Source organism: Acromyrmex echinatior, chromosome 15, assembly GCF_024713525.1.
Source record: "Acromyrmex echinatior isolate Ae372 chromosome 15, ASM2471352v2, whole genome shotgun sequence".
In the NCBI taxonomy this organism is placed as follows: Eukaryota; Metazoa; Arthropoda; class Insecta; order Hymenoptera; family Formicidae; genus Acromyrmex; species Acromyrmex echinatior.
The window spans coordinates 3119212-3137905 of record NC_141866.1 but is presented as its reverse complement, the minus strand read 5'-3'; the positions used below and the strand labels follow the sequence as shown (position 1 = coordinate 3137905).

General features: G+C 36.8%; 1 protein-coding gene and 1 long non-coding RNA gene across 26 annotated transcripts in view; one reads left to right on the top strand and one right to left on the bottom strand.

The window, feature by feature from the left end:
* Positions 1–17541, bottom strand: part of LOC105149352 (adenosine receptor A3) — a 457094-nt gene extending 439553 nt beyond the window's left edge. For 5 of the 24 annotated variants that reach the window (XR_015547608.1, XR_015547611.1, XR_015547610.1 and 2 more), the window contains exons 1-2: positions 1972–3340; positions 895–929 (exon numbers count right to left, since the gene is read on the bottom strand). The gene's annotated coding sequence lies outside the window, so the exon portion shown is untranslated. Of the gene's footprint in view, positions 1–894; positions 930–1971; positions 3405–3462; positions 3545–17301 lie in introns of those variants that run through there. The other 19 variants (XM_087414061.1, XM_087414063.1, XM_087414062.1 and 16 more) reach the window with 15 other exon arrangements.
* Positions 6398–18433, top strand: LOC105149351 (uncharacterized). Of its 2 annotated transcripts, XR_015547612.1 has the most exons (3): positions 6398–8979; positions 12005–12245; positions 17609–18433. It is a non-coding gene; the product is annotated as an uncharacterized LOC105149351 (long non-coding RNA). The 2 variants fall into 2 exon arrangements; XR_846580.2 differs by lacking the exon at positions 6398–8979 and having other exon boundaries at positions 12155–12245; positions 17184–18433.
* The last annotated feature ends 261 nt before the right edge of the window (positions 18434–18694 follow it).

Here is an 18694-nt window from a genome sequence, read left to right as displayed (position 1 = left end):
CATAATGTCAAATTATATCTAATTTGAGTTTCAATCATTTCTAGGTCACCACCCAATATATTTCTATCCAATGTCATTAATTTGAAACAATGGAGTTAAATAATTAAACTCAGGAAAATATATTAAATTTGATTTAAATTTAGTTTAGTATGTACTAAATGTCATGCATACGTTAATATAAACGATGTTTACTTAAAAACTAATCGGAAATGGATTGTATATTGACACAGATGGAAGATAAGAATAACAAAACGTTATTTTTAACTCAAAGGATTGGATTACAATTGCTCTTTTCATCTAAGAGTGAAAACCCCATATGTTCTTTTAGCGTTACAAAAAATATATTTTTATTACAGGTTAAATATATCATGAGACAAAATGTGCCAATAACGCAACAATAAAAATTCTATCTTATAAACGTTATATATGTATATGTACCGCAAACATAGGTGACTTGGGACAGTGCAGGCAACTTGAGATAGCATACTTTTGTTAAATCCAGTCGTGATATCCATCCATGAGTCATTAAAGAAAATTTAAAATTTAAACTTTCTTTAACTACGATTGAATTTAATAAAAGTACATGCTGTCCCAAGTTACCTCACTGTAAGTCACTTTCCCAAGTCACTTACATTTACGGTAATTTATATACATACATGTTTTCATTGTTATATGCAATAATTAATTGTCAGATGATTGTACAATTAAATTCTAATCCTTTTGTTTGAAAAAAAACAATGGATCCGTGAAACTACAATATATTAATCAGTGAATCTGTGATGTTTCCATACTTTTTACATAATTCTTTGATCATATTAAACAAATATATATTTTTACATGGCTAAGTTTTTTCATAAATCCATTGCTTTCAGATTAAAAGATATCTTGACTCACCCACACGATGCGCAGCAGCAGAGTTATAATGTGATCTGTAAAATAAAAATATATTCAAAATATTATAAGCGTCCAAAATAATTACTATTTTAAAGAATAAATATTATATACTGCAAAGTTGCATACATCCAAGTATGCAAATACTAATAAAAAGTTACTTAAATATATGTACATATGTGGTTAGTTTTCATATAAAAATAGCACATTATATATTGCACACAAATATGAATTTATATATTTAAACGTATAGTACTGCCATTTTTGGAAACATGGAAAATTAAATACACATATTTTGAAGTCACTTTTTATGTATTTGGATTTACAATTTACGACTGAATCTTTTATTCATCCTTTTTTAGACATTTATTATTTGTTAGACATTTAGTAAATAAATTATTATATATATTTATTAAATACAATTATACAATTTTCGTCAATATTCCGCAAATATCAAGATAATAACTAAAAAAATATAATGATTGGAATGAACTCTCTATATTTAAAATAACAATAATCAGTAAATGTTAAATGTAAGGCTAATGAGAGTCGGCGCGAAAGGAGTTGCGCACAATTACTGATTCGAAAAAATTATTTCTTCATAAAAATTGATGTCTTTATTTCATAATCTTGAACGTTTCAATTCCCTTTGAAATCATCCTCAATATTACAATTAAAATTCTTCGAAAATTCAGTCAAAAACGTTCACATGTCTCGAATATTTAAAATATTAGACGTACCTGACACACAGAACCATACAGACGTATAGAAATTATCTTTGTTACAAATATTCGAGACATGACATTATTTTATCAATAAAAATTATCACACAGTGAAATCAAAATTTCGAAACTTCGTGTTGTGTTCGAGAATCTACTACAGTTCTAAGAATCTAAGAGTGGAGAGACTCATCCTGGACGGATGACGTTCTTAAATGAATTTCGAAGAATTTTAATTGTAGTTAATATTGCTGAAACGTTCAAGATTACGAAATTAAGATAGTTTTTAATTAAGAAGTCATTTTTTCGAAACAATAATTGCTTCATTAACCTTGAAATAATAATTAAATTATAAACACACCTATGGTTGCTCTGCCGTCGCCCGATGCCACCCCGGGCCTCCTCCTCCTCTCAGCTTCCTTCGTCGCCATTCCTTCATGGCACTCACTCACAATTACCACATAATTATCAGACACGAAGACACTTTGCACTCCCGGAGCTAAACATATTCATTCGCTACGATTCCTCAATTTCAAAATACGACACTCGCGCCATATCTCTAATGATATACTTGAAGCATTAAATATATTTACTCTCACGGGAAGAATCTCTCTCTCTCTCTCTCTCTCTCTCTCTCTCTCTCTCTCACTCACTCATTCACTCACTCACTCACTCACTCTCACACGCGCATTCGTTAACCCATTCAAATAAGTGACTCGATACTCGCATGCGACACTTTTCACGGCACTCCTCGACACGATACGGTTGGGATTATATTTCGCGAACGAAATAAACTCGCAATAATGAGGAAAACGCGCGCGAATGACACGATACGACACGACACGACACGACACGACACGACACGCTCAACGCCCGACTAGACTTGAACTCGCCTAGACTCGCGAAGTAATGCGACGATTACTGCCTAAAATGGCGGAGCGAAATTAATCGTGCCGCGTGCGGCCAACTTCACGCGTCACGGCGAGTTGCGCTTCTACCTACACTTTCGCGCAGCTTTTGCATTTTATATGATAAATATTATTTTCACCGATTGTTTTACCTTTAGAAATATCACCGTTTCGTATTACAGCGCAAATAAACGAACGTTGCTAAAAGAAAATTAGGAATAAATGTCGACGAAATGTATAATTGGCAAACCGATCGCTTTGTCGGTCGTCAGCGTCGAGGTCAACGCGAAACGAGATGGATTTTGAAACGAACATTTCGCGAAATACGCATTTATAATCTCCGCACGTTCGATCAATATATCCCGATACGACGTTACTTACGTTTATGGAAGCGTTTCACTTGGCGTTCACATGCTCGCGCACATTGTCCTTGTCTAACTTGTAAACAAGGTCAACCGTTGATTTCAAGCGTTGCGAGCGTCAAGCATTAAAACGCAGCCTATACATATCAATCAAATACGTCACGACATTCCTTGACTCGAAATCAATTTACTGTTTCGCATGAACGTTCCGTTGAATGGCTGAAAACTTTCGAGATTACGCCAGCAACTTTAGTCTGATACCACGCGAAATCAATGACTGCACGGAAAGAACGATTTTGCTGAAGCATCTAGAAATTTAGCAAGTACAAATCTAAAAATGATTTTGTTAAACCGTTAAAATAATTACATGAAAATCTCAAACGTGACGAGCAACGCTGCAAAAAATTTTCTAACAACCAGCTTGAGCGGTGTATATAATTATTTTGATAATCCAGTAAAATTATTTTCAGATCTGTATTTAACTTTTAGAGATTGTATGTGATTATTATGCCATTTTATCTATAAAATAATACAACTCAAAACGTATTGCCTTTGTCGAAGGTATTATTTGTGGGTTATTACCTATCAGGAACTGCAGAGTTCTTTTATTCGCTGAGATATACGATCCCGATCGATTTCTATTAGAAACTGCTTTGCGCTCCCGTTCGCGATCCAGGGGAGCTTCGCTCCCCCTCGCGAACCGACCAATAACGTGCGACCACGAGACCGCGGGGAGGGGAGACGATTACGGAAAAACCCAATTTCGAGTTTGGGAATTTTCCATTCGCGTCCCCTCCTAATATTACCATATTTGGGCACGCGGATCGCGGAATGTTCGAGATCGAGCAGGCACGATCAATCCCGTAACTATGGCAACGCAAACTAAGTTTATATATATATTACACTCCAGCGAAACTTTCCGTTCTTTCTGTGTATAATTTTGATTAAGTGAAGATCACGCGTTTCGATTTTATAAATGCAAATATTCTTAACAGTATCACGTATCAGTAAATGTCACACCAAAACGGTAATTCACAACCTTTATTTCCTATACAATTTCAAACAAATGAATACTTGCTTCGAGAAACAACCGCTGCCGCGATGCGTTTATGGAACAGTTAATCATAGGAATTAAACGAGTGTGCCGATAGTTGCTAATAGGAAACAATTGCGTTTACTCTTCGTTTTGTTTCAGTTACGCTTCGAAGGATAATAACGGAGCAGTTGTTTTCTCGCCGCTACCTGTTGACAATTGTTGGAAGGAAATAATCGTTACTAATACTTGTCTCTCTTAGTGGAACTTGTCACGATCGCGTCTCGAGAAGTAATAAGTAAGTAATAATGGGATGATACACGGAACGACTCACCCTTGCTCAGCTACGCTGTACGAATGACGCGGCGACTTTGTACACAACAAAAGCCGCGCAGTACCTACCTCGGCTTGTTTACAAATGCGAGCGCCGAACTTCGAGCATTCACAAACAATTCCGCTCTACGAAACACTCGATCTACGTAAAAGACGCAGAACGCTACGTAAGTCACAGGTCGCAAGCTTATTACCAACTTCATATTTAAAATTGACGCGGATTGGCTGACGTAACAAACTCTCGAGTCTGCGACTCGCGTTCTGCGTTTTACATAGGGCTCATTCTATATATAGAAGTTATAAACGGGTCGTAAGGTCTCAAATAGGAAATTGACCGATCCTAATCGAGTATTCTCCTTATATTTTACTGTAATTGTTGGTAGTTTCATACGACTTAAGACTCCACGACTGTCTACGACTTCTGTGTAGATGAGCTTTAAGAATATTAAAATAAACGCCACAATTAGTACTTTGAACCAGTTAGATGAAGAATATTATCGTTTAGCACTTTGTTCTTTCATCATCGTCACTTAAAATAAATTTAATTTCTCTCGAATGAAAATTTTGAGGTATTTAGAAATTTAATAGAAGTATCATTGCTCAAATCGCAATAAATATGCTACGATTTGTGAAACATACAATATATGTTGTAGTTTAATTACATCGTTAAATTATTAAAAAATAAATTTTTGTTTTAATCAAAATGATATATATATTAGGTGTTGGAATTAATTCGTAGCGTTTTTAATGAAAGAATGTTATTTATTTCACATGAGCATTAAAAAATACATTAATGAAAGTACTTCCCATCACTTGTAAAACGCTACGAATTAATTCCAACACCTAATATATAAAACGAATATTATAAATTTTCATATTATCATTTTGATTAAAACAAAATATATATATATATATATATATATATATATATATATATAAATTTATTTATTGTTTATATTTTCACCTTTACTCATGATTCATTAAAATCATTTCTTTTAGAAAAAAAATATATATAAAATAGTTGAATTAGAAAATTCAAATTAAATCATCACAAAATATGGCGATGTAATTTCACACATTTCTTTTTCTTGGCTTATTAAAGTCAAACAATCACTAATTTCGAAATGTAAAATACAGAAAAAAAGATAAAAAATTAATTTTAATAAAGCAAAGATTTATAAAAGGAGATAAAATTCATTGCTCAATGAAAAATTAGATTTCACATTATGTTTTATGTTGCTAACGCTACTGAGTTTGAAAAGATTAATTTCTCAAGTAAAAAAAAAAAACGCTTATCACTTAATCAACATGCGATACAAAAAAATTATTGTCCGTCATTATGTAAACTACAAAAGTGGATAAGTATATAGGTAATTTCTAGTTTTTAACTCTGTAAATCTCAAGGTTTCTCAAGCAATTACGTTCCGTTTCACGAATTTGAAATTACTATTTAAATTATTAGAACTATTTAAAAGCAATTTCTTCTCGAACTTCATACAAAACACACATTGAAGGATACTTAATTGTTCCCGAAAATAATATTCGGTTAATAAATTCAGAAGCTATATATAAATATTTTATTATTATTAAAAATCGTAAAAAATAAAATTTTATTCTAAAAAACAAGTATGTATATGTGTGTTTTGTATGTATAGTTTCTTACTTTACTTTCAAGTAAGGAACCAGACAGATGAAAACTAATCAGCGTGCCCAAGATTTAAAATGTATCTATAAAACTGAACACGCCAGTGCCCCAAGTCTAACTTTTAACGAGTTCAGTAACATTAAAAAAAAAGTCCTAAATTTTATTAAATATTTGTTTGAACTTGTAGTAAAAAATATTTATTTAAAATACAAAATTATACTTAATTTAAATAAATATGTATATTTTTACATTATTTAGTGAATTTTCGTTAGTATTATTCAAATAAATATTTAATAAAATTCAGTAAATTTTTTTTCAGTGTACATATACATATGCACACTGCATATATTTTTTATCATGTATGACAAATAAATACCAACACTGTCATTAGCTGTGTTCAGCAGAAGAAGTGGCTTTGCATCTGTTGGAAAATTTCTTTTAATATGATTAATTTATATATTTAGATTCATTGAAAGAGAGAGAGAGAGAGAGAGAGAGAGAGAGAGAGAGAGAAACTATAAGGACAAGATCATATTAAAGAGTCTTATAATAGTTGCAAAGTTGCTTTCTCTGCTCAAGGTAATCAAGAGTTATAGAGTCAAGATATAGAAAACGATTAGATTTCAAGATATTACTGAAACGTCTTTCGAACACATGTAATCATCCTAAGATCAAAGTAGAATCGTAGTCTCATCAACGAATGACATCCTTCATCAGTTAAATAACACGTGAACTATGGATCGCGCGAAACAGAGTGTAAAATGTGATTTTCTGAAAAATGACTCCGACATCAGATAGGATTCTTTCAGTTAGTTGAGCAGCATTGTTCCCTGAGAACGAGCCGAAGTCGGTAACTAAACGGCGAAGAGGCTAAATGGGACCTGACAGGCAACTGTCGCGGAACAGAGCGGAACCGCAAGAGGGTTAACCCGTCTCGTTTCGCACTGGAACGGTTTCCTCAGCGAGAATGACCCCGTCGAGAGAGAAACGAGAGAGAGAGAGAGAGAGAGAGAGAGAGAGAGAGAGAGACAGATAAAGGGGGAACTGGCCTCAGAGGCGAAAACATGTGCGGTGAACCCGGCCGAAGCTTCCGCCGCACCGCGCCGCCTCGCCTCTGCCACCGTCCTCACGCACGGTATATTCGTCTCGGGCGAAAATTGCGGCAGTACCCATGGTATTCAGAAACTGTTACCAATAGCAATATTCGTTGCCGCGTTGGTGAAATTCGTTGCTGAGTCAGCCGTAAAATGGACCCGAGGCGGATGGGCGGCAGTGTGGCAATGGCAGTGTGCCCGCGAGAGAACGACGTGAGCGCAATTTCACCAAAATTCCTCGGAATTACACGCGTGTGTTTCTGCCCCCTTTTTTTTTCTTTCCGCGAACGCGCGCGCGAAAGATATGAGCGTGCAATTTTGCGAGCGGCACGAGCACGCTACTCGCGAGCTCGCGCAAACAATGCGAAAAAGAACCGACGTGACGGCGACGTGACGGCGACGCGATAGCGAGGAACACCGAGAGTACATTTTGCCAATTCGATTCGCAACACGCGCGTATGTTTTGTTTTCTCCGTTTGCATATTATGGATTCTCTGCATCGGTTATCAATATTTTAAAGGCGAGCGCGAATCTATATTGTTGTACCTTTACAGGTGTATGTTAAAGGTATCCTGTGCGGAAAATTTCTAATTTATATTTGTTAATTAATATAATTAATAAATTATCATGATAAATATAAATCGTAATTGTATCCACTATTGACAGCGTGATTACATTTACAATTTGTTGCAAGTAGAATTCCGTCCCGAATCATAAGTCTAAAATCGTCAAACGACGATGAAACCGGTACGTGACATGAAAACTAAATGCGAGCGCAGGATTATTAAAGATATTCGAGTATCTAGGTAGCATTTAACTGATCCATTTGAACTCGAAAACCTTCTGAAGCTCTTTATGAATTAATGTATAAGTGTAATCCGATCGAAATTAATTTAAAAAGAATTAAAAAATATATTCAAATTTATATATTTATATTGTTATCTTTAACAAAAGTATATATAATATTTAATTTGCACAAAAATCAAAATTTAATTTATTATTATCTAAGGTATTCCAAGGTATTCTTTTTCCAGTTTTTTAATCAAATTAGAAAATAAAAAAAAGATGAGAAAAAGAATACCTTTTGGATCTAAAAATCTGCAGATAAAATAATATATACTTTTGGAATTTAAAATGAAATAAGTATATTTTGATATTGTATTTAACGAAAGCGAGAAAGAGAATTCTAGTGTAGTCTAAGATAGGAATAAAAAACAGATTTTAAAAAAAGCTTACAATTGGTGACATAAAAGTGAAATCTGGAACTCTCAGGAATGAGTTTTATAGATACTTTACTTTTAAAACAGAAATGAGACAAAGCAGAAATTCATTTGTCGGGAATCAAAAAAGAATTCTTTTCAAACTTTCTGTGCTATCTAGGTAAGCTCATTAATCGAGCAAGCACAAATCATTGTGGATATGTTTCTCCTCGCGTCTTTTCTCTAGCACCTTATACATTATGTACTTGTACGATCCTTACAAATGTTACGAAGCTTTGATTTACCAATCAGAAATAAGAATTTTACTAATTGACCAATCAAAAAATGCTTCATAGCATTAGTAGCGTTGTCACGTCGACCGTATCTGCAGTCACGCTCGGCAGTCAGTCAAAAATGGCGATCGAGTCGCTGCGATTCGTGATGATCTGGCCTCGAAATTCTCGGAAACCGACAATTACTAAAACAGTAAACGCAGACAAAGGTCCGTGGTCGTGCGCACGAATTCTCGTCGCGAGTGTCTCTCCGCGAAATTATCCGTCGTCTTTTCCAATCTGGTCTTTTCGATGAACTACGTCGAGCTCGCTGCTCGCGTACTTACTCGTCAAGTCGACACGCAAAAGAGAAAGAGATCCACGGATCAATGATGACGCATTCGTATCTCCTTGCCTTGCGTCCATCGGCGAACCTAACCTCTCCGCGGATGAGAAAGCGTTGATTGCGGTTGGGCAAATTGTCGATATGCGGCGGTTCTTTCTACGCTTGGGACGCATCCAGGTTCGCATGTCTTTTTTTTTTAAATCTGGTGAGGTCGAGGTGAGAAACGTGCCCGTGCTAGCGATCGGGCCTTGTTGAACCAGGTGGGTCTGGATCCTTTCTTGGGTGCGCGGGTGGATAATTGCGCGAAGACCGCTGTGACTATCACGAATTCCTTTGTTCGTTTTTATGCATCAAACGGGGAGGGACTCACGCGCCATCGGCGTCTTATCGCAGTTTCTCGTGTCTGGCCAGCGTTTATCTGCTAGCTCTTTGTTTTTTTTTACTCGCCATATTTGAGCATATAAATGACGCTTAAGGAGCTATTCGCTGCAAAATAAAATCAGTAAAACCTTACGCCTGTTTATCTACGTCGCGACCACCGAGGAATTATTACTCGCGATTATAATTAGTTCAGTATTCTCCTAGGTCTCTTCGAGAGTCGTATCCATCTACTCTTATCCGTATTTATTTGTTCGTATTTTTCCGTTTCGTACTTTTTGTTACATTTTTGCATTCGGATGTAACGTCCTTAATTAAGAATACACAGAAAGAAACGCGAGAGAGAGAGAGAACGATGCGTCACAGTCGAGCGCATAAGAGACGCATTCATTAGCCATTGTCATTTCCCCTTTAAGTAGCGTCTGTCGATTAACATGCCGTTTTAAGAATGGATCCCTCCCTTCTTTTCCCGACTTCGTGCTTCGATCCGACGACGCTCGTTCGTCCCGAGAATGACTCGACTCGAGTTGCTCGAGTGCCCGCTGCGAGGCAAATCCGATCGGCGGGATAGAGCACACTCGTGGTTCCCTTTCTATACGAGCACGTCTACCGATAATGCCACCGATTGTACGTTTCGCTCTAGGAGCAGTCCGGCCCGGCCGTGTAATAAAGTCGGCCGTAATCGCGGACTAATGGCCGCTCGACGACGTTGATTGTCCCGATTGTATGGACCACGGCGACGTCGCACCTCGCCGCGTTGCAGTTCCGCGTTATTAAATTCGGTGTCGTGCCAGCACTACGTCGAGCCGCCGTATATCAGCAGCCACGTGTACCAGAACACGCGCGTATATACAGAGTGTCCCAGAATCCGACGGCTTTAATTTCCGTCGTTAATAAAGCGGACTCTCTCGGAGCCGATCGAAATATCTCCGAAAGAGATATCGTCAGATATGCGAGATCGATAAGAGGACGCGTTTCGCGCGCGTCGCGGAATGAATATTAATATGAAACACGATTAAGACGACAGAACCTCCGACCATTAATTTTAATGGCAAATTCATTACACCAAATGCATTTTTTCCGTGACTAAAATGTCGATCGAGAAAAGGCTCTCTCTTCATGAGATGAAATCTCTGTCGTGTAATCAAGTCTCATTGTTCGTTTTTGAAAGAAGTAAATTCGCGTTTATTTTATCCGAAAATTCAAGATGTTGGGGATGCTGGAATGGTCGCATACTTGATCAAAGTATATAAAATAGACTAGTAATTCCAAAGTAAAAAATTAATTATTATTTATATTTTTTGCTTCTATATTACATGAATGCTAGGTTATGTACACTTATTTTCTCTTACTTTTTTATTTACTTCTCTTGTAAGCTTTAAAATCATAATTTGAAGATCCCATTATATTCTTATACATTATTCAAATGTGGGGAAACGACTTTTTGTTTGAATACATACTTGGAATTACTTATATCATGTGAAGAAATAACCTCTGTGATAACAGGAAACTGTTATTTACAGTATTTTTTGTTTTTTCATACAGATTTGTTGTTTCCTACAGCTATTTGTATTTTTTTTCCGGAGAAGGATTTTTTATTCAGTACAAGGAAGACGAAGAAAATGGAAAAGCACGAAATGCGCGTTTCGTCGGTATTACAAACGACGCCAGCATTTCCTTAAGAATGTTTTAATAATTCCAGACGTAATTCCAGATTGTTAATACATGTTAATGAATAGATAACGATGCTTCTCGAATCTTTTCTACAGAAGGATCATTCCCAAAGTTCCAAGAACTCGTTATAAGAATTATGCCCGCTTCCACCAATGTTGATTAATATTAATCTCGATTCTCTCTCTCTCTCTCTCTCTCTCTCTCTCTCTCTCTCTCTCAACTTCTTTTATTTCTTCAAATTAGAAAAAGATGAGAAGTCAGTTGAAACCGAGATTAAAATTAATCTACACTCTGACTAAATGGACATTAAACATGCGAATTGTGGAACACCCTGTATGCGGAGAGCCGTATCGTGGTACGCGGACGTTTGGCATAAATTTTCACCTCAACGAATTTCGCGAATTTATAGTCGCTCTCGTGACAATGTATCGCGAATTCCTCCACGCGCGTGACGCAATTTTTTTTCGTAACTGCTACAATTACGTAGACTGCGGTGGTGGGCCCCCGTCGCACTATTACATGACTACCGTTAATTAGCGTTACAGTACGCCACTTGATATTATGTAAAATAATGGAAATGAGTAAATACGCGCGCTGATTAAATTACAAGCGATTGTCGCGTAACTGAGTTAACCTTAATTGCGGAATCAACGGCTATTTAACGAGATTTCGTCTCGTCGAGTTGCGGTGATGCGACGACATTGCGAAAGTAATAAACGATGATGATTCACAAGGTTGAATTTCACGTCGCGCATTTCCCCTCTTAATATCATTGTATCTATCCTGTTGACAACTAACCAGCAGTTGACTAATTAACTCGTGTTAATAACTAGCAATCGCGGAAAGCAGATTATTGCTTAACGAAGTTAATAATTAGTTGCAATCCCTCGTCCCGTGACAAGTGGTGTTTAATTAGTTAGATACGAAGCTCATGTCTCAGAGCGTAAATATTTTCATCGCTGCCCCCTCATTAGTAATAATCGCAATTTGTTCATCGAATCGAATCGTCAATCGACGATGAATCGACGATGAATTTCTCGGCAGCATTTGTTTTTCTCGCGCTCTTTGGTGTAAATTCGAATCAGCAAGCATGGACGCCTTTGTTCAAAAAGAATTTTATGCAGTGCCTGTACCGTTTGACAATTAACAGGAAGAGAAGAGCCGTTACGAATCGATATTCGAACAACCCACGAGGCAACAGATGACGATGAAATTATGGGCGTGCGTTGGTGAATGTTCAAAGAATGGACTGTCGCAAGGATCTTGAAAGGTTCGTTCGGTCGTTTCCTGAGACGGTGATGACGTCCATGAGTCGATGCATCGGAACGCAGTTGGCCACGACGCATTGCAGCACGTGCTATATCGAATGCTTGCACGGAACATCGGACTCGGTAAGTAATTTTCTCGTGATTGTTAACTTTTCAACCGATCATGAAAAAGATTTTGCCGTACACAAGGTCTATTTTTTTATTGCTGCATTAGACTGCATTAGAACTCTTTTTCGCTTTCGCTAAATATCAAATATATCTATATATTTCATTTTAAAAGTCATGGCACACAGAAAAATGCAGTATAAGACGTAAGCAGTAAGAAAATCATGTTGGATTTCCTACTGTTTACGTTATGGCCTTGCGGGCTCCACTGTGATTGGGCATTTCGCTTGCTACATACATTTTACTGCCTCACGTTTTTGTACGTGCCATTGGCTTCAATTCCCAAAATGTACACTAGTTCAACTGTAGAAAATAGACTTATAAACTCGATCTTTTAAAATGAAAATTTAAAACGGTTTGAAAACAAACTGTTCTTAAGCGTCAGAAATACTAGCTCAGAATATATTTGCCGACATTTCGGGCGCTTTAAATTTAGTTCAAGAAAAATGGAACTAATTATATCTTTCTTTAAAAAAACCTGTTGATATTCGATATCATGTATTATTATATCTGTTGAAAGAATTAAGATAAGCTAGGCAAGAAATAGAATATTCTGAAAATAAAAGCTCCATTGTTAAGTTTATTTGCAACTTTAGCATAAATTCTAATAAATGCTTTTAAGTTTCAAATATCAACAATTTTTTTGATAAAAAATAATTCGATTTATAGCTTTACATTTATGTCTATATTTAAATTAACTGATTTATCACTTGTCTTTGTTTCATTCCTAAAAGGCACGTAGAAAAACATAAGCAAATCAACATTTTTAATTTGTTATATTATCGCTGCATGTTTCTACTGTAATTGGCCAATTCGCTCAAGTCTTTTATTGCTATGATTAGATAATGCAATATTAAAGTTATTGTTTATGGCACACAAAAAACTTACGGTCAATTCTAAAATATTGATATTGATATGAGATAATTCTAAGCAGAATCGTAACTTGTCTTCGTAAGTCCTTGTAAAAACTTTAACTTACAATTTCAGTCGTAAGTTCTTACGAGTCTTACGAGAACAATTTAGACAAACCTTACAATTCTGCTTAGAACTATCTCATATCAATATCAATATTTATGTATGCCATGACGGTGGCCTTTCACAGTTCAATGCATTATCTAATCATTCGGAAACATTACGAGTTCGAAATGTCAAGAGATTATGAGCAAACGTGGGACGGGAATCGCGTAAGAATCACGACAAAAGAAAAAACATTGATATGATAAAGAACGTAACCGCATTTTGACGTGTCCCTCGCAGTGTTTTTGCATATAATCACGAAAAGAAATTCCTCTCGCACGGGCTAAAAAAAAATTTGCGTGTCAATCGCTTATGTAAAAATATTTAATCGATCGTGAAGCTCTTCTCTCTTATGCGACGCATCCAATTGGAACGTGTAACACGTTATACGTAATGTGCGAATCGGAATGCGATCGTTCGCAATTCGACAAAGGGCGAGGGTCAACTTGACTCTCCCCAGTAGTTTCATCGCCGGTATACACTGGGCGACTCCACTACGAAATAAAGCTACAATGCGCAGGGATCGATATGTTTACACGACCGGGGTTACGTAAACGCAAGGAGAAGTTCGTTGACTCCGCTCGCTCATCGTTCGAGTCCGCGTTCGAGTTCGCTCGAAAGCCTCGATTCACGAGCCTACATCTATCTGCTCTTTGTGAATCGTCTTATTCGCTCATCTAAGTTTTGCGCGTATTGAAATCGGCTCAATAATTTCAGTGAGTTCAATCACCTACAGATACAGAAAAGACGCTGGTCGTCGGTGTCTCCTTTGTCGCGAAAAAGTGAAGTTTCGATCTTGATAGCGTTCGAGATCTAATTTCATCGAAATCGCATCGGTTTCAATTCCTGAGAAATAATAGGGATTAGAACGGGCGTTTGAAGTAAAACGTTTCATATTACCGTTACGTATTGTCGATTGATAGCTAGGTGAAAATAGAGAATCGCGAATCTACTGCATGAGGATGAAATTTTGGGAACATTATGTAGCAATGAATTTGATTCTTTATGTATAATTCAGACATTGCACAGAAAGGACAGTTTAGTCGTTGAAGTATTTAAAAATTTAATTAAATGGACATCTAAAAATTATTTTGTTGGACCATTAAAATAATTATGTAGGGCACTCAAACTGATTGCTGCAAAGCCAACAATTTTTTTTGCAGCACTACTTTATGTGATTTGATCTTTCTACGTAATTATTTTGATAGTCCAACAAAATTATTTTCAGATCTTTATCTAAATTTTTAAATTCTTCCGGAAATCTATCCTTTCTGTGTGTGATTAATCAAGTTGCTAATTATTTCACGAATATTTACATAATGTTGAAACTGTTGGAAGATGATTACATTAGGCAACGTTGCTGTCATCAAAATAAAAAGAGATTTTTTAATTGTTGAACTGTTTCTCGTTTACGCTGCACCACAGAAGGTTAAAGTCGATTCGCGTGCAAATTCGTTACATCGATAATCGAATGACGGTGCGGGCCACTGGAAAATTACGACAATTACAGAAATTACGGGAATTAAATGAACCATTTATTTCGAAAATGGCAGAAGGCGTACGTTAAATTACAATGGAATTAAATAATCTACAAATTAGTGAAACATAGACTGAGATGATACATTACAGAATGATTGTCGAAAATGATGCATTGTATAAAGTTACTAACACAAAATACTACAAATATGCTGTTTTAATATGTGGAATGTAGAAATGTTAGAGAATTGAAATAAGAAAGATAAGAGATAAAATAGTTATTATATAAGGTATTTTAGATAAGAGAAAAATAGGAGATAAAGACTGTTTATCTTTACATACATTTTATCTCGAATGTTTTTCGTAGATTGTGTCCTCAAAAATGCCTTAATGAGATGAGATTTCAACAATCCATATTCAATCCAATCTCTTGCGTTACTTTCAAGACAATTTAAAATAAAAATATAAAGATTCGGCACTTTTCATTTTCATTACATTTCTTCGGTTCCACCGCACTTGGTCGATTCGCTTTAATTTTGTAGATCCAAGAAGATCAACGTCGCGTTTATTACAAAGATTGAAATAAGCCCGTCAAGCCCGATGTTAGTCGTATCGCCGATATGCGGTGTGCCCGCGGAATCTCCGCGGAAAGAAGATATATTCAAATGTATGCAGGCTTTGTGCGCGGAGTTCCAAGATGCAAATATTTATACTAGAGTGAATTTACAATCCGACGGCGTTAATTATGCTTTCTCGCAGTTCCCGCTCGGAATTGAATACCGGTAGCAAAATGACAAGTATATACCTCGTCTCGCCTAACAATGATTCGAGATAGCTTTTTACGAGGTAGGTTGGTAAGAAATGCTATTTCGCTATTTGTATTCTGTAACATTTGCGGCTTCTTTTAGCGCTTGTTATATTACATTGTTACCTGACGATCGTAACGATTGCGACGATATTCGGGGTAGTTCCGTGCCATGAAAATATCAAGAGACGGTTTACGATCCGCGGTACTCGGAATACCAAGAATCGACGCTCTCGTGAGCGCGAGCAATATTGGCCTTTCGCTTATTCTCCGTCTGCAATCAGCCGCCGATCGAACGCGTTGGCTCATAAGTCAATTAGGCCGTATTCTTGCCAAGGACCGAGAATTACTTTGAATATTGCCTCGCAATTAACCGTGGCCGACCATTGAGGAGTAATAGCGCGGGCACGCCGGCAGTTACGACTTCCACTGACATGAGGCGGATATTGCGGTGTCCCTTCATTCATTGCATTCTGTCGTCAAGATATACGCAACACGGAGCCGTGCTTAAGCGCGCATTACATTCGGCCATTCGGCATTGTACTGATGTTTCATGTAAGCCGCGGTATATCGAATCGCCACTGCGGCGATTCGTTCCGATCGAAGATCGTATCGAAACGTTTCGGCCCTTCGATCGATAAGAATAACATTCACTTTTTCGTATGAGAAAATAAGCTTCTCTGCGATGAACGAATAAAACGTTGAATGTTGTTGGAAACGGAAATGACTTTCACGATCTCGCCGCGATAAAATTTATACGGAATAACGTCGAAAGACTGAGCTTATCAGCATGATTTCATTTTATTATTCCAACCATTCACACATGACGAAAATGTCATCAGCATACTTATAATATAATAAATGGTGCATATTTGGTGCATATTTGGTTGTATATTATACGTATAGAATAGTATATCTTTCGAATTTTTCTCTTCATGCGCGTATTATTTATATATTTTTATTATACTTTAGGAAAGAAAAGTTATCTTGATAACGTGGGATAAAAACTTATATATGTTATTTTATACTGAATAATTCATAAGAGAGTAAAAGTTTCAAACGAATGAATGAAAAAGTTTTACCCTCGATAACATCTTTTACTTGAAGAGTAGGGTGGAATCAGGGATATATGTTCGAAAGCATCGTTTTAGTTGCAAGTTAGATAAAAAAAAATGAATCTTTTGGATATAAAAAAATTATAACAGCAAATTAATTCATTTTATATCCGTATTCCATCCAACTTTTCTTAATATGATCATTGATTCTGTTTACTAAAATATGAAATATATAGCATCGTCTGCATAGCTTTAAAAGCACGAGGCACTGAGATAACATTTAGGCAATTGACTTTCTTGAACAAATAGACAAAACTAACTTAACTAATTTATATCCAAGATTTGTAATCCTCGGCACCGGCATTCACGTCTATTGCCTTCTTTTTTCTATTTCCATTAAAAAAGAAGAAGGCAATGAACACGAACTTCGATGTACATCAAATCAATGCCTACAATTACAAATTTTGGATAGCACTAATTTACAAAGTGATGATTGTTCATTAAACAAAAGTAAATAAAATCGTTCCGATTTTGTTTTGTGAGAGATGCATCAGAGAGGCTCCCGCATCCTTCGCGACCTCCAGAAGTGCCAGTCGATTTGCCCACAACTAGGCAGACAACGCCATTGACAAAGGGCACTTGATAATGAAGCAGTACTCACCGGCCACTGGAGAATGACTTGTTCCTCGAAGGATGCTTTTGTGCTTGTACACGTGGATCCAAGCGATCAGTCTAGTCGATGCGCGATCACAGACGCGTTTCGCACACGTGTTTCATCAACGTCGCGATAAGAACGCGCTCACTTATCGTGATTATCAAGCTGTGCACTACCACCATCGGGATTATTCAATGTGACGTGAATCGATTCGAATTTTCCGGTTAATAACACCGCGTGATTTCATCTCGTCGACTCACAGCGCGCCGAATGAATTACGTACTCTCCCTCAGATCGTTCATTCATCTTGCAGTGCGGACGACAATGCAGGTACGATGATGGATCGGCGATGGTCAGACCGAGGACGAGCACGTAGGACGATTACGTTGCAGTCGACAGTGGCCTGCGGGATGTAGAACGAGCCCTGCGAAAGATCACGCCTTTCACACAATGCATGTCGGGGCGGTATAAAGATATCGATCGCCACGTCACATCACGTGCCGCCGATCGTTTCGTCGAGAGGCCCGAAGGTCAACGCGACGGTGTGATTCAAAAAGCGAACCGCAAAGCTCTCGCGATGACGTAATTAGGCGAGCTTGGAACTAGAGAATACGATGCGCGCTTTCTCTCGACTCGTTTTATTGCTGGAAGAAATATTTGATATAAATTTATTTATTTTGTAAATAACCACTAATTTTAGTTATTCTAATCGAATTTTGATTGGAACAATACAACTTTTTAATTAGAGTAAGAAAGTTTTTGTGTCACATATCAATAAAATAAATGGTTATTCTTATACCAAATATTTCTCTCAATGATACAAGACACAAATAGTATATAAACTCGTATTAAGCTTTATTTTTGTGATTCATCGAATTACAACCGAAAGCACTCTCTACTGCCCAATGTATCTCTTTCAAGCCGCACCCAGGTTTTAGTATCGTTTCATTTCCTTTTCCCATTTCCCTTCGATCGTCTCGGGCATCATAAAATGTTCAAGTTACACAAATCTTGTCTTCAAAGCGTGAACGAGTTCATTCCTAGCAAGGGTTTATATTCGTAGCTTTAATGAATTGTTAAATCTATTAAAACAAGTTATGTATTTGTGTTTAATTTTAATAAATTTGGCATTTCTCAATGTGTTCGCGTTCCTAATTACGTCTCGCACTTTTCATTAATAAACGTCTTTAAAAGAAACCTTTCGGTATCGAAATCGCGCAAATTAGCAGATCGTTCATGGACGACGAAATATAGCTTGAATATAGCTCTCTTCGGCTTGGAAAGGTCTCTGTAAGGGTGAGTTTATAATGAGTTTCGTCGAAGTCTTAACAAATCGAAGCAATTTCAACCGGACGATCTCGAAATTCCAACAATTTTATTAACAAGCCAAGCGCGACGA